We start from the raw sequence: 22,585 nt of genomic DNA on the forward strand, positions 1-22,585 counted from the left end.
AGTCAGAGCAACAGAGAAAAATCTTGTCTTAAGAAAAGAGGGGAGGGCGGACAGTGGTGGTGTACGCCTTTAATCCCAGCACTCGGGAGGCAGAGGCAGGTGGACCTCTGTGAGTTCAAGGCCAGCCTGGTCTACAAAGTGAGTTCCAGGACAGGCTCCAAAGCTACAGAGAAACCCTGTCTCGAAAAACCCAAAAAAAAGAGGGGGGAGACAGAAAGGAAGAGAGAGAGGTAGAAAAAGACAGAAAGAATGAGAGAGAGAGAGAGAGAGAGAGAGAGAGAGAGAGAGAGGAAAGAAAATAACGAATGAATGAAAGACAATTATATAAAATTCAAATTTCAATGTCCACAAATAAAGTCTTGTTGGAACAACGCTGTGCTGGTCTGTGCATGTATCTGCAATGGCTGCTTCGCTGCAGTCACAGAGTAACTGTGGAAGAGACTACAGGACCTCAGAAACTTATTTCCCAGACTCTTACAGAACAATTTTAGAGCAGAACAGGCCCAACATACTCAAGAGCATGGCTCACTTTGACTGGTGTGCAATCTTGGACAGCTCTACAAGCCCTGGTCTCCATCTGTAGAATGGAATCTAATGTTGGCAGGATTGGAGTCAGCCCATCGTGGGGCACCAGACAGAGATCCCAGCGTGGCTGAATAGGCTGAAGCCTGAGTCCCAGACTCTAAGACTCAGCACCAGTTCAACAGCTGCTGGCACATGTTGTATGCCTACTTTCAGGATAAATAGGTTGTAAAGAGAAACTTGGGTATTATTTTGCTGTACACCCTGGTGTCTGAGGCCTCATAGTCAGCCAGAGAAATGGGGAGGACAAGACAAAAGTCAAGGATGGGTCTGGACCAAGTTGAGGCGAGCTGAATGGAGTTGCCATTCCTATCATTGCTGCTGCAGCTTGTAGGTCATGCCTCTGGACAATGAGATTTTTCCCTCAAGCTGACCATGGCATTCTGGAGCTGGAGGCACCACCTACTCATCACCCATCAAGGTGTTTGGCTTTACCTTTAGCTCTGACAAAAGCTCTCCCTGTCACTTTCTCTCCCCTCTGTGGCTCTGACCTCTGTGGCCTCTGGCAATGCATCATTTCCCACTGGTCTCTCTGCTTCATCCTCATCCTTCTAGAGTTTATTCTCAGAGCAGCTGAAATGATGCTTTGCAAAGAGCCCATTTCATGCCCAGCAAAAGCCAGAGGTCCTTACAGGGGCTGCAAACCCTTCTTCCTCTGCCCCATCCAATCAGCTCCGACCTCCTCTCCTGTCCCCTTCACTTGGTCTGCTCAGTCCCTCTAGCCTCTGTTCTCTCAGACACACCTGCAGGTCTTGTCTAAGGACTGCTAGTCAGTCTGCCCCTGACATCTGGATGCTTTCCCTCCCTAGCCTGATGGTGAGCTCGGTTACTCCCTTCAAATCATCCCAAGGATTATTCTACTTCTCCCAGTGTTCCTTATTAACATAAGAACCACACCCTCCTGATGCTCCAGCACCCCATCCCCCCACCTTATTATTTATTTATCCACTCTATCTCTACTGTTTGTTCCAACTAGAATTTAAATTCTAGGAGGGCAGGGTCCTTTGTCTTTTTTGGCTAGTGGTGTGCCCCCAACATGTGGAACAGCCTCTGGTAGATGATAAAGACTTCTGACTGAATCAGTCAACGATTTTATAATCCAATAATCTTCCTCCAGCCCAGAGTCTGCCTCTTATTGAGTCTTTGGGAATCTCATGACCTCCCTGCTGCCCTGTGCCTTTTTCTTGACTCTATAATGAAACCCAGTGTGGGAGAAGAACTGTACCCAGAAAAAAAAATTCTGAGAAAGTCTAAACCACCGTAACCTCACTTGTCTCTTGGGCTTGGAATGGCTAGCCCCTGTCCACTGGAGGAAGACAAAGTGATACCGGAACATTAAACTCCTTTTCTTCTTTGTTTTCTGTACCAACACTAATGACATTATCTATATAACTAGAGCAAAGGGGTGGAGGACAGACACACGACTCATCAGTAGTGATGAATAACTCTGTGGTACATTTTCTAACACTTATTTTACTGAGATGAGCTTTACACATAGAGATAATGGCCGTGAAGCCTGCCCCGGTCCTTCAAAGGCTCACTCAACAGTGAGCAAGAAAATGCCTACAGAAATTGAGTGAAGCAAGACCTTCCCGAGACACAGCGCAGAACATTCTTTGTGCTTCTTTCCAGAGAAGGCAGATGAGGTTCCCAAGCGCAAGCATGGAGTCTTTCTTCATCTTCTGCTAGTCTTCTCCTTCTTCTCAGGTTCGTTCTAAAGAAGGGCAGGAGTCTCACGGGAGAGCGAAAAATGACTGTATTTCTGGCCTCTCCTTTCAAACCCGCAGGATCTGTTTACTGGTGCGGAGCAGTTAGCCACAGTGTTTTTCTACCAATCAGTTTTCAAGGGGAGACTGAGTTCCTTTAAAAAATTTTTTTTTCAACAGAAGCCGAGCTCTTGATTTTTCATGTCCTGTCCTCGTCTAGTCAGAATAATGTAGGAATAAAATAAATGAAACCTCCGCGGTTCCCAGTGACCCACGGGCAGTGTCGCCTTCACCCCGGGCCAGCGAGTCTATTTGCACAGCTGATTTGAGATGAAAAGTGAGACGGTGTGAACACACCGTACCCTTTGCCCTGAGGAATATTTTCTGAGCCGAGTCTGACTGGCCTCGAAATTCTTCACCAATTCAAGGGGGCAGGCGTTAGGCTTCTAAAGGGCCTAGATCAGGTTTCCATAGTAGCTTGGTCAGACAGCAGACCTTTTCCCAAGAGTTGGGCAGAGCTTGTCAATAAGGCTGGTGTGAAAACAACGCCAACAATGGGGGCTTGTGCAGTTTAAGCTGAGTCATGAAAATCGTGCGCTAAAACCATCTTGGGAGAGCGATCTGATTGGTAAAACAACAGCCACTCAAGTTGGAAGGCATTTTTTGAAAGGAAATGTTAGCCTCTGCATTCTGAAAAGCGTTCGAGGCAGTGAGAGATGAGGGAAAAATAATCCCGTGATGCCACCCCTCTCCACCTCCCGAACCAGCTTCAAAATGAGCTCATTACTGTGATTTATAGCAGGGTCTAGTCTTTTAAGTCCCAGTGGACAATCTGTCTGGCATCATGGTCCCGTTTGTGTGATTCATTTTTTAGGAAAAGACAGTCTTGTCAGGCCATTAAAAGGTAGAACAATTAATTACTTTTATGATAGTTGGTTGCCTCCTGGCTCCAGCTTTGCCTTTTGAGGGGAAGCATTAGCACTCATGCAGTGGGGCCTGAGACTTCTGTCCCAGCATGTCAGAATGCTCCCTGTGCATAAGCATGGACTGTCCAGAACCTGCAAAAATGCAGCCCTTATTCCACTGAGTATCTCAAACTTAATCCTGTTCTGGTCTGGTGTTGACAGCAGCCTCTGTCTTCCACTCTAGGATCCAGGCACAGCAAGCGATTGTTCAAACCCATCTGTACTGCCATTACACCAAATGTCACCATTTCACCACCCCTAGACACACAAGAAGAATGCGTTCCTGAGGACAGAGCTATTTTCTGTGCTGCTTTCTCAGGAGGTCAGCGAGGCGTGTGTGTGGCCACAGAGTAGTTGAGGGGCTTCCGAGACGATCCCGGTGCCACCTACCTTCAAAGGAAAGCCAGGTACCATGGCAGTCACACCCAGGCTGACTTCCATTTCTTCACCATCTCCTTACTGCTCTATTTCCTTGACTATTACAGGAAAAGTGGGAAATTGCTCCTCCCCTTAGATGGCCTATTATTTACTAAAGCTATTATGGCAACAATTGCTGGGCGGATTTTTGTTCTTTGAGGTTTTGCCACGATTAAGAAATCAAATCCTCTTATGAGTATGATCTCACTAGTTTCCATAATGATATTTTGAGATGAAGGAAGAACCAAGACCTTCGATGCTGTCTCTGCAGATTGGAGAAATGAAGCAAGATGTAGGGAGACCACAGAGGAGCCAGCCAAGCTAAGACCCAGGGCTGTGATTTTCATTTACTGCTGCTGGGACCCAAACATGGTTCTCCATTTGAGAGGCATAAAAGGAGTGCAAAAGGACCAGCCAGAGAGACGTGAAACTCCAAGATTTTTAGCAGCACACTTACTTAAGTTTTAACTGCAACTCTCTGCCTGATGTAGCATATAAACTTGTGGTGGTCAGCTTCCTATTGCTGTGACAAGACATTCAAGGAAGTGATGTGGGACTCCCCTCTGTATGCTGTGAATACGATTGGCTAATAAAGAAAGCTGGCTTGAGCCTATGGTAGGGCAGAGCCGAGGTAGGCAGGGACGATGGAACTGAATACTGAGATAAAGAAGGGCGGAGTCAGAGAGAAGCCATGCAGCCCCACTGGAGACAGACGCTGAGGACTTTACCTGGTAAGCCACAGCCACGTGGTGATACACAGATTGATGGAGATAGCTTAAATTAATATGTAAGAGTCAGCCAATAAGAAGCTAGAGCTAATGGGCCAAGCAGTGATTTAATTAATATAGTTTCTGTGTGATTATTTCGGTTCTGGACAGTGGGAACCAACAAACTGCTCTCTCCTCTTACAAGAAACGGAATGTAAATAAGGGGAGATTTATCTTCTTTATATTTTCAGAGGTCTCAGTCACTTGGCACTACTGACTTGAGTCTGTGTGAGACTTCATGGCAGAAGGAGTCAGTCAAACAGAACTGCTTGCTCCATGGCAGCCAGAAAACAGAGACAGGAAGTCAGGGAGAAATGGATGGAGACACATCTTGCCCTTCAAAGGAAGGCTCTCAGCAGAGACATGCTTCCTCTAGTGGGGCCCCATTCAGCTATGAAACCATCCATGGATCAGTATGGATGGGGTGACAACACTCTTCATCCAAGGCCATCTCAAAAGCCGCACCTCTGAACACCACCGCCAGAAGATCAAGACTTCAGTACATGAGTTTGGGAAAACATTTCCTGCTCAAATCATAACTAAAACTAAAAAAAATAAGACATGGTACTCTAACCACTGAAAACTGCTGAAGGACGAGAGAGTTCGACTTTCACACAGGGGGCGGATAAACAATAATTGGTGGAGGAACAGAATGCGAACCAAAGCAAGAGGTAGTTATTTGTTTGTTTGTTTGGTTAGTTTTATATATATATATATATATGTATATATATATATATATATATATATATATATATATATATATATATATATAAAGGTTGTATGATATGAACTCCCAAGAGTAATTCCGGGGCATCTAAGGCTACACAGACACTCATCGGCTGCTTTTTCCATGTAGATAAACCTGAAGTCTATATCCTTCAGTGACGTCTTCTTTGACCTCAACACCTGGGGTCAGTTATATGTTGCTCTCACAGCCCCTTCCCTCTCCAGCACAGCCTGCTCAGCATGCACTCTTCGGTGGGTTAGAGTGGGGGAGGAGTAGCTGCCGAAACCACAGCAAATAAAAGTCACTGAAGGGTATAGGAGTTACTTCTTGGGATTAAACATGAGAAGCACTCTGAAGATTTATTGCGATGATATTCTGCATTCCCCCTGCTTCGAGGGAGTTTGTTTTGCTCTCTGCATCTACTTTGAACTTTACAGAATGCTTAGATTATTATTTTTCTTCTAGCCCCAACCATTGATAACTTTGGCTTGCTCTAAAGTCTACTCCACTGCCAACTCTACATGATTTTGTAGCTAAACATCAATTATCACCTGAACACAATTCCTGAGCTTTTTAATTCAGGTTACTGGAAGGAAATTACATTGCCTGAGCCCTAGGTGTGGATGAGTTGGCTCCTTTTGACTCGGGCTTCTGTCACTTGGTGGTGGCTCTCATGTGTGATACAGAAGTGGCCCAATAGCTATGGTATTAGACTTTTTAAAGCCGTCACTAAAAGATCACAAGAGATTATATTTTTAAAGAAGTTTAGTCTTACTGCAAGAATAAAATATAAGCATCTGTGCTTTAAAAACAATTGTCAGATATATTTAGAGACTTCAGTTTCCCACACCAAACAGATAACTATACCTGACTTACAGCACCACTGAAATGAACTATACCATTAAACAAAACATATAAAACAACTGTTTATGGAAATGAAGGGGCACCTCAAGACCCAGCTACTAAGAAAAGAAAACCTGTGCCAACTTTCTCCCGGGTACCCATTCCTGCTGTGGCAGAGGGAGAAGGAGCCAGGAGAGATTATAGTTCTGACTGTTAAAATGGCTTGGACTTTTGATTCCAGGGACCAAATAAGCATCTAGGCAGAGGGACACACCAGAGTTCAAGCAGGGCTTCAACGTGTGTCCTTAGTAAGGGCTGAGATGCACTTTCTTAGAGCAAGTCTTTTTGAGACTTAGCAGAAATTGGTGCTGCAGAATGTGAGGCGAGTGGTCACACCAGAGGTACATGGTCCGCAGATATATGTTGCAGTTGTGGTCTGGAGTCAATTAACACTGCAGCAAAACTATTCTTGGGAAAAGCGGCTCTGCTTTAGAAATAAGAACCTTAAGGTCACATCGTATAATCCAGGCAACCTTAAATTTACATCCAAAATATATCTGCCCTAACAAAGCACAAGACTGGGCCTGACAGACTTAGAAAGGATCAAACTTCTAGGCAAAATCGGCCTCCTTTGCCTGCTACACTTAGGATACAGTCCTGAGTTCCGATCACACATAATGCATTGTGAAACAACACTTGCCACACAAAGATATGGGGGAGAGAGAGAAGCAACCTGGATGTTGAAATGATTAGACTGTCAAGGAGATATTTAAAATACATTGATGAAAGATAGTTAAAATGAATAAACAGATATGGGGGCTCAGTACAGAAATGGAACATGTGGAAAAGAACCAATGGAAAGCCCTGAAGTGCAAGTGTAATTATAAGGAGAAAACTTTACTAGCTGGGTTTAGCAGCAGATTCTTGACAAGATGATATGGCTAGTCACCTTGAGGGAAAGTAGAAACCATCCAACCTGAAGAGACTTTTTTAAAAAAAAATGAAAGAAACCTCAGTGAATGGGAGTTCTGTGGTCTAACATATACAGAGTTCCCTGGGGGACAGAAAGAAGGAACTGAGCCCGAAGAGGCATTTGAAAGAACACCAGCCGAAATTCTCGGCGTGTGGTGAACAGCATCAAACTACAGCTCCAAGACACTCAGGAAGCAGCAAGTGGAGCAAGCAGGAGAACAGCTGTATCTAGGAACTTCATAGCCAAATCTGAAAACCCAAGGTAAAGAAACAATCATAAAAGCAAAGCAAAAGGAGACTGGAGAGACGGTGTGGTGGGCAAGAACACTGGCTGCTCAGGGGACCCGGGCTTAATTCTGAGCCCCTATGTGGCAGCAGCTCACATTCTAACCACCCACAAGTCTAGGTCAAGAGGACCTCACACCCTCTTCTGGCCTCTGCTGGCACTGCACACACATGGTGTACAAACACACATGCAGACCAAACACCTATTCACCTGAAATTAATTACCTAATTAATTTTTTAAAAAAGAAACTTACAATCAATATTTTTAAAAGCTAAACAAAAACAAACAACAGATAAACAACAAAATCCCAAGGAACACTCCTACTATGGTCCGAATGTTTCTGTCCCCTCTCAAATCCACGCCGAAAAAGTCCATTTGGGGATGGTCTTTGTGGCTGGGTCCTTTGGGAGGTACCTTTGAGAAGTAACTGGGTTGTGAATGTAGAAATCTTAGAACAAGATGAGTGCTCTTATAAGAAGCAGGCATGGTTCAAGTTCGCTTTTGTTCTATCCAATGAGGACACAACCAGGAACCAGGTCCTCAGCAGATAGAAAACAGACAGCAGTCAGTCAGATGGCAGACAACCAGACAGCAGACAACAGAGAAAGCAGACAGTTGACAGAAGATAGCAGACAGCAGGCAGCAGAGAGAGCAGACAGCAGAGACAGCAGGGAGACAGCAGACAGTAGACAGTAGAGACAGCAGACAGCAGGCAGCAGGCGGCAGGCAGCAGACAGATGGCAGGCAGCAGACAGACGGCAGGCAGCAGAGTCTTATGAACTTGGACTTCTTAACCACCAGAGCTGTGAGAAGGAAATGTCTGGTTTTGAGCAACAAGCCTCTGATTATATATATAAAACAGCCGAAACTGATGAAGATGGGTAATGAGATAAAAATTGAATTTTTCTAACTGAGGTTCTCATATTTTACATGAAGTTGTACCATATTACTCCATACATATTGGGATACATTAAGAATTCATAGCCAACCATGGTGGCACATACTTTAATCCCAGCACTAAGAAGATCTGGTAGGCAGATCTCTGTGAGTTTCAGGCCAGCCTGATCTAGATTTCCAGGCCATCAAGAGCTCCAAAGTTAGATTATGTCTCAAGAAAAAAAATTACAAAAAAATTCACATTGCAGAGTAGTGCAAACAAATACAAACAATAACAAATACAAACAATAACAACAACAGCGCACACACACACACACACACACGGCTAAAAAGTAAGTAGAATAATTAACAGAGTACTAAAGAGCACCCCATGAAGCCAGGCGGTGGTGGTGCTCGCCTTTAATCCCAGCACTCGGAAGGCAGAGGCAGGCAGATCTCTGAGTTTGAAGCCAGTTTGGTCTAAGAGCAAGTTCCAGAATATGCTCCAGAGCTACTGAGAAACACCATCTTGAAAATCCAAAAAAAAAAAAAAAAAAAAGAAAAAAAAAAAGAAAAAAGAAAAAAAGAAAAAGAAAAGAAAAAAAGAGTACCGCATGAAAAAAAGGCAGGAAAGGAGAAACAGGAAGGAAACAAAGAGGACTGACATTTTGCTAGTGGTTACATTACATGTCAGTGAGACTATTCCAATTAAATGGAGACATTAAAAGGTGAGACCCAAGCACTGCCTAGAAGAGATCAGCTGACCTACAAAGGCAGAGTTAAGTAGACGGTGAAGTGATGGAGAAACATACATTGTAAAAAGGAAAAAAATGGGAAGGGGGGGTGAATCCACTGTGGCACTGAAATATCAGACAAGGTAAGGAGATTAAAAAGAATGTTTTTAGTAAGTTTTTAAGTCACTGATCAAAGACACATAGAAATCTCAACTTTAGCCATCAAATTACAGGAATGCAAACATGCAATATGTATAAAGCTGCAACCAGCAGAACTATAGGGGGAGGCTGATCATGGGAGCTGGAAATGGCGGTTCTTGCTTAGTAACTGACAGAACAAGTTGACTAACCAGGGGCAAGGAATATAACATCACAACTGAGTCAACTACTGTTGACAAATAGCCTGCCCCTCAGAGGTTGGCGTGTAGCTCAAGCGGAGAGCGCCTGTCTAGCACATGCAGGGTTCAACCCCCAGCACCACAAAAGTACTCACAGTGGAGGAGTAAAGATTCGCTTTCTCAGTACAGAGCTCGCCCAGAAAAGATGGCACAATGGATCCATAAAGTGAGTCTAAATAAATTCGAACATTGGAGATCTAACACAGCAGGCCTGGTAACCTCAAGGGAATTAAACTGGAAATATAAAAGAATGGCATGCATGACATGTTCAAATGTTTTGGGATGGAATAGCAGACTTTTAAATAACTCTAGTTTGAAGAAGTCATTAGGAAAATTAGAAAATATTCCAAATTTAATAAAAGTGATGGACATCCCAGAGAAATGCATTTGCTGCAACTATGCCAGTACTTAGGAGAAAATACACACCCTAAAATTTAGTTTATTTTGGAAAAGAGGAATTCATTTTCTTGAAAATTTTCCTAAATTTCAAGATCTCAATTTTCACTTTGTAAAAAAAGAGGAGAAAATTAAACCCTGAGCAAACAGGAACTAAGAGAAACATAATAAAAACCAATAAAATAGAGCAGCAATTGAGAAAAAAGATCAAGGGGAAAAAGAGGAAATAAAAACAGTTAACATTAAGAGTGAAAGAGGAGGACATCCGGGTCCTACACACTCTGAGACATGGCAGGACGGCATTCTGAGACGTTCACACTAGTGAATTTAACAATGTAGATGTCCTTGAGAAATTCCTGGAAACACTCAAATTATCAAAACAAAAACCAGAAGAGAAAAATCAGATAGCTTGATGCCCGTTAAAGAAATGTACTTTCTAGTTTTTCTCACAAAGGAAACTTCAGTGCCAAAGAGTTTTCAACACATTCTCTTAAGTGTCTATGAAGAAATGTTACCACACCAAGAACTTTTTAGAAAGAGGGGTTTGGATTCCTACCATATCCCCCACTCAACTTGCTCAATGGCCTGTGTAGAATCGGATGAACACTTGATTATAAACTTAACCAAATGAGACGCTAGCTGCAGCGGCTGTTCCAGATGTATCCTCATTACTTGAGCAAATTAACTCCACCCCTGGTGCCTGCGTACCAATGAGCAGGTGAATGGCCATCCATGCCCACAATAAGACCGTCAGAAGCACGTTCCCTCCCCCTAGTAAGTCTAGCGCTGCGCCTTCACTGTCACCCTGGGGCCACGTTGATTCTCTAGCCCTGTGTCAAAATTCAGTCCGTGAATAACTTGGTATCTTCCTCTTCCAGAAGACACCACATGGGTTCATGACACTGATGGCATTAGGCAGACTTGACTAGGCTACAAGTAACACACTCTCTAAGTTGGGAAATAAAATTGACAAAGATTCAAACATCTCAGTGAAAATTTTAACAGTCCAGTGGTGTGGAGCACATTGAAATGTCCCTCCAGGGGTGAAGGATAGGGGTGAAGGATAGGAGTGAAGGATAGGGGTGAAGGATAGGGGTGAAGGATAGGGGTGAAGGATAAGCTGATGTTTCTGGCCACTTCTACAATCACAATAGAGGCATGCACATACTAGATCTCCTTGGATTACACAGGCAACCTATTCCTAAACTTGGTGAACTCTTTAGTCCAATAACTACATATACAAAGGCCTTAGTGAGTGGGGCTAGAACAAGAGGATGCTCTGTATTAGGTCCAGGCTACTACAGAAGCTGCATTGCCACTGGGGCCATCTCATAAGTGGATGAAACCCTGGTGCTTGAGGCTTTAGTGGCTCACAGAAATGCTGTGTGGGGGCTTTTGCAAGCCCTGGTGGGGAAACCACAACCCAGACCCTAAGGAGCTGGAGTCTTGGTGTTCTCTGTGGATTACTACCTTCTTTTTGAGAAACAACTTTAGCTTGATCAAGGGCCGTAGTTACAAAGACAATGATTTACCATACCCTACCCAACCTTCTCATCAGGAACCAGGTGTTATCAGCTTTATCAAGCCATTAAGCGCAGAACACTTACTTAACGGCATGCCATCATTGCAGTTTGGTTTCTGGTGCTTTGATAAAATATCAGAACTGAAAGTGACTCGAACAGAAAAGGTCCAAGGTCCATTTGTCATACAGGTTAGAGCCCATCACCAAGGGAAGTCAAAGCAGGAACCTGGCACAAAGCCAATGAGGAGTGCTGCTTACTGGATTGCTTGGCTTCCTTTCCTATATAGCCCTGTACCTTCCTATACCTGCCGAGGGATGGCACTGCCCACAGAAGGTGGGGCCCTTCTATATCCATCAGTTACTGAAAAAATGTCCCACAGGAGTGACCACAGGTCAATCTGATGGGTATAATGCTTAATTAAGCTTCCCTCTTTCCAGGTGTGTCAAGCTCACAACCAAGGTTAGCTTCCACAACTGTGAATTGCATAGGAGAATACTTACAGCATTGCTCTAGAGTGGCATCTAACGGCCTCATATGAACCTCAGCTCGTACTTCCCTTTCTGAGTAAGAAGAACACTGAGAGTTTCCCCTTGGTGCTGTAACTATCTTGAAGTAACGAGAATGGGAAGTTGGCAACAAGGGAGCTCAGGGTTGAGATTGGTAGGTGGTCTTCCCTGAATGGGCAGATAAAGTAAAGTTGTTTGTGTTCCTTGTGATTGCTCCAAAAAGGGTGATCTCAGAAGAGGGTTTTGGCAGTGGCTACATGACCCTCCTCAGGGGCTACAGGTTTGTCTCTTCCCCAAGCTGTTTGTCCAAAGCGCTCTTGGGCAGAGTAGTCATGGTACAGGGGGTAAGATTGCATGGGATCAGCAACATGGACTTCTAGTCTCCACAGTCAATCTTCACCGGCCTCCTTAGCTGTATTCCCCAGGGAAAGGTGAGTGTGCTATCTGCCCTTTCCGCAGCCCCACGATGCAGGACAATCAGATGCGATAGGGAGTCAAGTCAAAGCAGGAACTCAGCTTATTACTATGAGTGTCAGCTTTTACAGGTCAAGTGACATCGTGTGATGTGGGGGAACCTCCAGACAATGAGAGACAGACAAGCCCTCCCTCTGGCCAGAGGGGCATCTGCCTAGATTTTGCTGTCTCAGCCTCACCGGGTAGCTTTGAGACTGTCCTTCAAACTCAAGCCAGGCTTTTCTCTATCCTACAGGCCTCGAGGTACAGACCCTGAGATAATTTTGGCCCAAGAAATCTGGACACGGCCAGTATTGAACATCTGCAGAGACTGAAACTGAGTCTTTAATATGTACTGTTCCCTGAGGCGATTAGTCAGTGTGATGGTTTAAATAGTTATTGCCCCAATAGACTCATGTTTTTTTTTTTTTTTTTTTTTTTTTTTTTTTTTTTTTTTGCATGCTTGGCCTACAGGGAGTGGCACTATTAGGAGGTGTGGTCTCGTTAGGGTAAGTATAGCCCTGTAGGAGGAAGTTTGTCACCATGGAGGTGGGCTTTAAGGTTTTGTACACTCCAGCAATGCTCAGTGGGGGACAGTTTACTTCCTGTTGCCTACAGATCCTGATGTAGAACTCTCAGCTCCTTCTCCAGCACCATGTCTGCCTGTATACCACCATGCCCCACCATGATGATAATAGACTAAACCTCTGAAACTGTAAGCCAGCCCCACTTAAATGTTTTCCTTATAATAGGTTATAGCGTCTCTTCACAGCAATAGGAACCCTTACTAAGGCAGTCAATTGCTTTGTTATGTGGACTACTTCCACCATGGAAAGAACAATGCTTGGATCTTACTGGAATCAGGTCCTACTATGGTTATGGATAGGTAGGTTGTATACAACATCTCTAATAAACCTATCATCTGTAAGCTCACCAAATGCCTCATTCGCCATTGTGGCGTTCCACACAGTGTTCTGATCGAGGAACTCACGTCATAGCAACTGATGTAGAGCCACAGTATCACGGCCATGTCATGCCCTATCATCCTACAGGATAAAGGAATGGTAAAGCAGTCCTAGGGGAATTCTTCCACGGCATAGGCTAGCCAACAATACCTCGTGCCTCTGCCACCAAATGCACTGAGTTGGCAAGGAATATATATAATGCTCCTCCTAACACAGTTAAGACGCACAGGATCAGTAAGAGAAAATGAGGATCATCTGCCTCTAGAGAGCCACTAGGAAAACAGTCATTTCTCATCCTTGTGACCATGGGCTCTGCTGGTCCGGAGTTTTTGGATCCAGTGGGATAGAAATTATACTGGCATCTGGCCAGTTTGGATTCCTCATTCCTTTCAGTCAACAAGCAAAGAAAAGGACTTACTGCACTGGCTGGGAGTGTTGGCCTTAATTTCCAAGCAGAAAATTAGTACGGTTGGTACCGTACGAAGGTATTCAGGAACAGCATGTTAGGAAGTCCTTAGACTGGTTCTGAGTAATACCTGCTATAAAAGTAAACGTCTGTGTGCTCCAAGATTCATATGTTCTAAGCCATATTCCCTAATATGGAAGCATTTTGAAGTGGTACTTTTGAAAGGAAATGAATTTGTTAGGGTTGAACTCTTGGGGAATCAGTGACCTCCCATGGGAGACGATCTCACGTTCTGTATGTGCGCATGTGCACATGTGTGCATGCAAGCAGAAGGCACCACTTAAAGCTAGGAAGAGCACCCCGACTGGAGCCAAACTGGCCAGCCTCTAGACAGGCAAAAAGCTTCTCTTGTCTGAGGCGCCCACTTTATGATGCTTTGTTTTAGGAGCCTGGGCGAATAACAACCCCCGTTCTCTGAACGCAGACAGTGGTTGGAAAACGACAGCAACCCTGCCCAGGCAACACTGCTAAGCAATGACAGCCCCAACCCTTCAGGAATGAAAGTGGGGGTCCCCTCACTAGGCAAGCCCCACATTCAGCTAATGTGCTGGCTGAAGGCAAAGGGAATATGGAAACGGTGGTGGAAGGCAGTTATCAGCACTACCCATTGCTACGTGACAGACTACAGTAAGGGCTGTAATTATCACGAGTAGTTCTTTCTTGTTTCGTTATGAACATTTTTATATACAAAACCTGGTTTCCTTCGGTCTCTGAGCCTTATATCACCTAACAGAAGTTCCTAACCTTAGTTAACTTTATGTCACAGTGTTTAAGTTGTAGACTATCAAAGGGAACAGTGAAGACCACTAAAGGCCTTTGCAGCCCCCCCCCCCCCCCCCCGGATGCAAGTTTGTGCTTTGGTTCTGCACAGAAGCATTGTGCCACATTATACAGAGTATGGCCCTGTTCTCGACTCTGGCTATTTAACTGTGAGCTGAGGAAATGGGTAAGGGCGTAAGTTACAGGGCCAGCTTGAGTGGTCAGTTTTATCATCAGCTCCATTCAGTCACTGAGGTGTTACTTGAAGGTTATTTTGTAGATACTGGAAAGAACTACGAGTAGTTGGTTTTAAGAAGATCTGTTATCTGAAACAGCCAGTTGAAAAGTAACACCGTGGTTTCTCTGGGAAAGAGAAAGTCTGCAGAGTGGCACTCCAGCTTCTGCTCATGGTACCCAGCCTGCCCTGCCTGGTGGCACACACACCAGGGCTCTTTACCCATGTAACATCAGCCGGTACATTCTGAAAGTCAAAGGCCAGCATTTCCCATAAACATAAAAATTTATAACAAAAATTTGAGAACAATAATACATTCAGGACTGGAATAAAAGTGAAGTACTTGGGCTCTCTGCTCCTCCCTGTTCTAGAGACAGCCGCTTCTTTTCGTGCAGTGCCAGCCTCGTTCCAGAGACACGATGGTTAAGGTCGGAGTTAACAGATTTGGACGCTTGGTTACCAGGGCTGCCTTCACTTCTGGTAAAGTGGACGTTGTTGTCATCAATGACCCTTTCATTGACCTCAACTACATGGTCTACATGTTCCAGTATGACTCCACCCATGGCAAGTTCAAAGGCACAGTCAAGGCTGAGAACGGGAAGCTTGTCATCAACTGGAAGGCCATCACCATCTTCCAGGAGTGAGATCCCGCCAACATCCAATGGGGTGATGCCGGCGCCGAGTATGTTGTGGAGTCGACTGGTGTCTTCACCACCATGGAGAAGGCTGGGGCCCACTTGAAGGGTGGGGCCAAAAGGGTCATCATCTCCGCCCCTTCTGCGGATGCCCCCATGTTTGTGATGGGTGTGAACCATGACAAGTATGACAATTCCTTCAAGATTGTCAGCAATGCTTCCTGCACCACCAACTGCTTGGCCCCCTTGGCCAAGGTCATCCATGACAACTTTGGCATCATGGAAGGGCTCATGACTACAGTCCATGCCATCACGGCCACCCAGAAGACTGTGGATGGCCCCTCTGGGAAGCTGTGGCAAGACGGTCATGGTGCTGCCCAGAACATCATCCCTGCATCCACTGGCGCTGCCAAGGCTGTGGGCAAAGTCATCCCAGAGCTGAACGGGAAGCTCACGGGCATGGCCTTCCGTGTTCCTACCCCCAATGTGTCCGTCGTGGATCTGACATGCCGCCTGGAGAAAGCCACCAAGTATGACGACATCAAGAAGGTGGTGAATCAGGCATCTGAGGGCCCACTAAAGGGCATCCTGGGCTACACTGAGGACCAGGTTGTCTCCTTTGACTTTAACAGTGACTCCCACTCTTCCACCTTCGATGCTGGGGCTGGCATTGCTCTCAATGACAACTTTGTGAAGCTCATTTCCTGGTACGACAATGAATTTGGCTACAGCAACAGAGTGGTGGACCTCATGGCCTACATGGCCTCCAAGGAGTAAGAAGCCTGCCCTGACCACCCATCCCAGCAAGGACACAGCAGGAGAGAGGCCCTTGGCTGCTGAGCAGTCCCTGTCCTAACTCAACCCTTGACACTGAGCATCTCCCTCACAGTTTCCATCCCAGACCCCCAGAATAGCAGGAGGGGCTTAGGAAGCCCTACTCTCTTGAATACCATCAATAAAGTTCATTGCACCTCTCAAAAAAAAAAAAGTGAAGTACTTGGAAGTCAGTCATTGAAATTCATTACTGTAGCTCAATAAAAGAGAAAAGCCATACCACTGTCTCAATGGAACAGAGAATCATCTGACAAATTCTATATTTGTATGTGGTAAAAATTTACCATAAATGAAAAAAAAAACTAGAAGTGAACTCTCCTGAGGATGGTAAAGAATCTCTATAAAAACTACAACAAACATTATACTTAGCACCGAAGTGCAGGCTGCCCCCCAGGTGAGGATGAGCCTTAAGCAACGGTGTATATCTATCTCATTGTTTATAGTCATCACTGAACATGGAGGCTATAACCAGTGCAATAAAGCAAGAAAAGAAATATCATAAATAAATTTTATAAAAGGTAAAACCATCTGTTTTAATATATAGCAAGACTGTTTATGTTGAGTCAAGACTCTACCATTTAATAGCCTTGTGATTTGATGCTAACTATGTTTTGCAGTAAGCCTACACTATAAAAGAATGACACCAGGTTAGGAGTGTGGAATGAACTAATACACACGTGGTTAGCATTGTGTGGGGCTCAAGATGCATTCGTGTTGAGAGTACTGTCAACTTCAAATGATTCTACTTTAACCAGAGTTTATATATCTTTCGATTTGTAAAAAAAATTCTTTTTTGTTTATGAATTTTTATATTTACATTCATGAAGAATCAGTTTGCAATTTGTGCTGTGTTTTGGTTTTGCAATTTTCTGGTCTTACAAAGAGGAGTTGGGAATATATCAGCCAAAGCTGCACTAGAAAAAGAACACTAGGATATATGTTGCAAATGTGAATGTCTGTAGGTAGGTTTTTATGGGCACAATACATATTTTACCCTCCTTTAATCCACCAGCCAACTTTTGGATCAATTATATTCTTTGGCTCATTTCATGAGATACAGAGACAGAAAGGTTCATCAATCTGCCTCAGGTTGTATTGCTCACCATTGGCTGGGTTAGGATATCATTTCCAGGCCCCTCGGTCCCACCACTTCCACTGCTTCCTAGCCATATACAAAATAGCTTCCGACTGACCTCTGCAGATGGTGTTTAGTCTTTGTGTACAGTTAGAATTAGTCACAAGCATCATCCTAACTGTCCAAATTAACACTGCACACGTGTGTCAGATGAACTGTTGCTGAAGGCAGGGGAAGAGAGAAGAGGGAGGGTCTCTCTCTTCATTCCAAGTGATTTGGATCGACACCAGATGTCAAGATTCTGCTCTGGAGATAATTCAGGACCTGTTGTAAATGAAGTCTCACTGCATTCAGTGTCTAATTTTTGCTGGAAATCAAGGAAGCAGCAGCTAAAACATGACTTGTCTCAGAGCCTGTACAAAGTCACTCCGCATTGCTGTTGCTCCGCATTGGCCCAGAAGTATTTCATTAGCTGCACACTTGCTGTAGATGCTCTCTAGTTGCCATAGAAACTTTGGAGGCAAAGCTTGTTTTTAACCCTTGGACTAAGTTTGCTACCCAGCCCTATAGCTCTATTTAAAGATTCCCCTTGTTATTTTAAACTCTTCCCTTTCTGCTCGCTTGTTTGCTTCTGCTAGACAGCTCAATCAAGCTCGTTCATGATCTTCAAACTGCCACTTACGTGATTTTCAAGGCACAGCTCCTGAAGGTGGAGGGTTATAGCCAATGCTTTTGTATGTTTATCAGTGAAACAGACTTGGGTTACAACAGATTTTCCTTAACTTGAGGTTTCACTTCGTCAAAAATAAAATGAACTGTTTTGTTCCTATTCTCTCTGTCAAATGAACTTCCCAGCCAGCCCAGGTCTTCGTAGGCCTCATGAGTCCCCCAGCTAACTCCTCAGACTAAGTGGGAAGTGTCTACTTTCTAGAAGCCCTGAGTCTTTCTGTCCTCCCACCAGTCCAGGCCTTGTGGAGTTGCCAAAGACAGCACTAAACTGTGCTGGTCTCTACAGCCTCCCTTCCCTGGGGTGCGCATATATCAGGGTACTTCACAGCCAGTGAGCCCCCACGATGTGAACTCCTGCATCCCCCCACTCCTAGGTGACATCTTCCCAACACCGTCCCTCTGTTCTCCTGTCTGGTGTCCACATGGAAACTCTCATCTGCTTGCAATTGACTTTGTTCTGCAGGAGAGAGGTGGGTGTCGGACAATCGCATGGCATTTGTTGGGGTCTTTCAGGGTCTGACCTTGGGCTGGTTTAGAGGGAAGGTTGAAGAGCAGATGTTGAGCATTTCTAGAAGCTAAAGGGACCTGTAGAGTGTGAAAAGATTGATACTGAGATCCTCATAGATGGAGTCAGGTATCACCGCTGAGGGCAATTTCACATAAATAACCATGCTTCCCCTCAAAGACAGAGCCCAGTCTTCCAGAGGGAAGATAGAGGCAGGGCCTCTGTGTCCAGGGTGTGCCTGACACTCCATCTGGCTTAGCCTCTCAAAATTTGGTATGATAGCCTACCAAGGCACCTGAAGCTACCATCAGGTCAGGTCACACTGCAGGGGTGCTGCTCACTCGTGGGAGCTCTTCAGAGCCTTCACTGCCCAGCAGCTCCAGAGAAGCCTGAGGCTCCCATCAACATGGCAGAGGGAAAGAACGAGCCCCTGAGAAGCTCGTCAGTAAGACACCCAAGGGATGAAAGGACCCGTGGGTTGTCAGCACGGTCCGTGTCTCCCTGCAAGCATGGCCGAGCTGGCCACTGTGGGTGTGTGCGGCCGGCTCTGGGATCCAGGTATGTCTGAAAAGCGACAACTACAAGGGCGGTGTGTCCTTTGGCTATTAGGAGAGCAGACTGCTCTTATTTCTGGGTCTCTGGTCCTTTGGCTATGAGGAGAGCAGACTCTGCTCTTATTTCTGGGTCTCTGGTCCTTTGGCTATGAGGAGAGCAGACTCTGCTCTTATTTCTGGGTCTCTGGCCCTTTGGCTATGAGGAGAGCAGACTCTGCTCTTATTTCTGGGTCTCTGGTCCTTTGGTTATTAGGAGAGCAGACTCTGCTCTTATTTCTGGGTCTCTGGCGCTCGCTCTCGGGTGTCTCCAACCACACAGGAAAAGCCAGCACATGGAAGATGCCGTCTTAATGTGAACTGACTTTTCAGTCTTATTTTTTTTGCTATAAGTAACGGGCTCCTTTTTAAAATAATATCTTTATTGAGATACACTTCCTATACAATAAAAGACCCTCCTTTCTAACCTTCATAATTTAGGGGAAGGGGTAGAAAAGTGATTAGAGCCTTTGCCTATTTTGCACAAAGCCTTGGAGTTTACGTCCAGCTCAGCTAGTGTCTGATTCAGTGGATTTTGGTATTTGAAGAGATGGACAATTATTTAGAATGTTTGTATCTCCCTACTCTAAAACATTCTGTAGCCATTAATCCCAGTTCCCCACTCTTTTCCCCAAGGCCTCAGAAAGCAATGACCTGTGTTCCGTTCCCAACCACCACCCGATGGTTTTCAGGTCTCTCTGTAGAGGAACACAAAATCAAATTCCAGCAGGACCACAGTCTTCAGCAAGCATCCCTGTGTTTTCCAGGGTCTAGCAAATCCACTCTCATCATTCCTATCGTTTAAAAGAACAGATGGCTGCAGCCTTCTCCAGGCCAAGGCTGTGTCTCCGTATTGCCAAACATGCTGATGAGCGCTGTAACTCAGCCCAGAATCACTGAGAAAACAGATGTGAACTACCTGGACATCGCCGGACGGATCCTGGCCCTTCCCAGCTTCCTCACAGGTCACAGCTGCATGGGTGACTCCTTCGGACCCTGTGACTCTTAGCAGTGGCATGCCAGATCACACAGAGGTCAGGACTGGCCTGAGAGGGCAGCAGTGCTGATTACAGATGAAGCTCCCAGTACGGAGGGGTGCGGCTGGAGCCTGAGGTCTCAGGCGCAGGGAAGAGGCTGCTCATGAGCCAGGTAGACGGCTGAGCATTGCCCACGAGGAGTAGGAGGAGGCTGCAGCATGGCCCGCATGAACTGCTGCCATCTCGAGTGGAAACTGCGGCCAGTTCTGGCGCTGTGAATTGGAAGCGCTGTGAAGGCACAGGGTATCCTCGCTACTCTGGCCTGAGAATCACGAATGGAACACAATTGGGAGGATGTCGATCTTCCCTAGCAGCTGAGCCTCTTTAGAGAATGAAAAGGAGGGAAGAAAACATTTCCATTTCCAAGAACACCATAGCAGCTTCCCTTGGAGGGAGCTGCATGCTACATCTAGAGGACTTGTCAGCATGTGACTTTTCCAGCCCGGAATATGAGCTTTCTGCGAGGAGAGTCTGTGTCATCTCGTTTCATGTGCTTGGCATATAGTAATTACCGGGAAAGACTTACATTTATTGGGCAAAAATTTCCAAATGCCTATTTCTAATATTTTCCCATAGAACTCAGCGGCATTAGAGAGAAAGAGTATCCTTCCTCCCAGAATGACTGTATTAAGAAGGGCAGTTATAATAAAGTATAAATGTGTACTTTTAAGTATGCTATTCTTATCAGGGGGAGAAACGGTGCCGGGCAATGCATCCAAGAGGAAAATCTGTGAGCTGAATAAAGATTTTTAAAGTCACAAAACACTCACTCTAAGGCGGTTAGAAGCAGGTTCCTGACGCCAGGACAGAGACAACAAACACCTGGGATGCACATCAGCCCTGGCATTCACGGCAGGCTGTTTCTGTTTGCCACCAAATCCAGGCTCAACTTTAGACTCTTTACCAGCATGATTTCACGTGGCTAATCCTGGGTAGTTGATGAGAATACACACATGGTAACTTATCAGCCACGAGGAAAGACAGGGCCATGAAAACCTGTGAGGCCATCCTGGGCGGGAGGTGGGGGGGTGGGGATGGGGTGGGGGACCCTCAAGAGGCACCTCCCGCACTAGTTGAGATTCAGACTCTTGTCTGCATGCAGAGTGACTTCATTCAAACTCAAGGACCGGTGCTGGGGTTGAATCTGAGACCCAGGCAGCCAAGGGACCTTAGACAGCCAGAGTCTAAAAGTCAGGAGACCCAACAAAGCCAGTTATCCCCAAACCTGAGTGCGGAGGAGGAGGCAGTTAGCTGAAGAGGACATAAATAGTATTCATTTCTTACCAGCTGGGTGAATAATTGCATCTTCCCAGGAAACCTGCCTCGGAGACAAGCTGCCTGTTCCTGAGGATGCGCTGCCCATGCAGAAACCCAGGTGGATTCGGTTTGATAGCACCAGCTGCATCTGCCCTGTGATACTGGGGAGGACAGACCCAAGAGGGAAGGGTCCCTGTCCCAGGGCTGGGGAAGCAGATTTAGGGAGAGCTCTTTCTTCTCCTGACTTCCAAGGAGGAAACAACAGAAAATTACAGTCACATGCTGTATGGCATTTCAGGAACCAGCAGACAGCACACAAAATGGGGACATTGAGACTATCCTAGTGTGGAAGTATACCCTGTGATGTTCACATGGCTTTAAACACCCAGCAGTGTAGTTCTCAGACCTGAGTCAGCCTTAAGGATGGCCCTTTCTTTGGCCTTTTGTGTGAACCTGAAATGTTTATACCCGTCTTCAGCCAGGCTCTGTAGGACACGGGGTTTTGGTTTCTTCTGGGGTAGAAGAATTGAAAGCCAGCTACATGCCTGCTCCTCTGATGTACAGTGAGCCAGCTGAGATCAGAACAGGGGCTCCCTTTGTTCAAGATGCTAATCCCACTGAGCAGTGCTGACTTGCCCAGGCTGCCGGTAGAAAGGCTGCTACATCCTTGACTGTCTGAACGTCTAACAGTGACATCATTGTAACCAGAACAGCCCTGAAGAGAAGTGGGCAGGAGCTTCCATGTGTCTAATTTTTATGGCATTTTGTTTAAGTGCCAGAAGTATTTTCTTGCCTTACAAAGAGGGGACTTGATAAATGTCCCCTCTTTTAGTGCTTTTAGTGTTGATAACATCCTTCCAATACACACGTTTGACTGAGCATCAGAAGACCAGTGTATGGGACATGGGCATAGTGTGCATACTGCTGCCTCCGGCTAGGGACAGGGGAATGAAGGGAACACTCAAAAAGTGGGGATAGGCACACTGATTCCCCCCAAGGATCCACTCCATGCCAAGACCCTGACTTGTAAATGGAATCAGGAGTAAGAGTCACACACTCAAGTTGCCCTGAGGTTTACTTCAGATGAGTATGTCTTAAAGAGAGCTACAGCCATTTTGCTGCTACGTCATAATAGCACATAAGTCTATTGGGCAGTGGGAATTAAGGTGAGGTTAAGAGGAAGTTAAGCCATGGTGGTGACAGCATTGCTGCCATTGGGGAATGCTTCCAAATGCCAGCTAAGCTGGTTGCTTGATGAATTCCTTTCCTAGCTCAGAAAGCCCAAGCTTGTCTCAGCCCACTCCCAATCTCCTTTCCTTCTTCATGAGGTCTGGACCCTCCCCCCAA

The 22,585-nt window shown here is 45.5% G+C and overlaps 1 protein-coding gene and 1 pseudogene across 1 annotated transcript in view; one reads left to right on the forward strand and one right to left on the reverse strand.

Annotated features, from left to right (window-relative positions):
* Positions 1-22,585, reverse strand: part of Nubpl (nucleotide binding protein like) — a 323,396-nt gene that overhangs the window by 39,962 nt on the left and 260,849 nt on the right. The window lies entirely within an intron of this gene.
* Positions 14,996-15,988, forward strand: LOC119818673 (annotated as a pseudogene).

Source organism: Arvicola amphibius, chromosome 7, assembly GCF_903992535.2.
Source record: "Arvicola amphibius chromosome 7, mArvAmp1.2, whole genome shotgun sequence".
NCBI lineage: Eukaryota > Metazoa > Chordata > Mammalia > Rodentia > Cricetidae > Arvicola > Arvicola amphibius.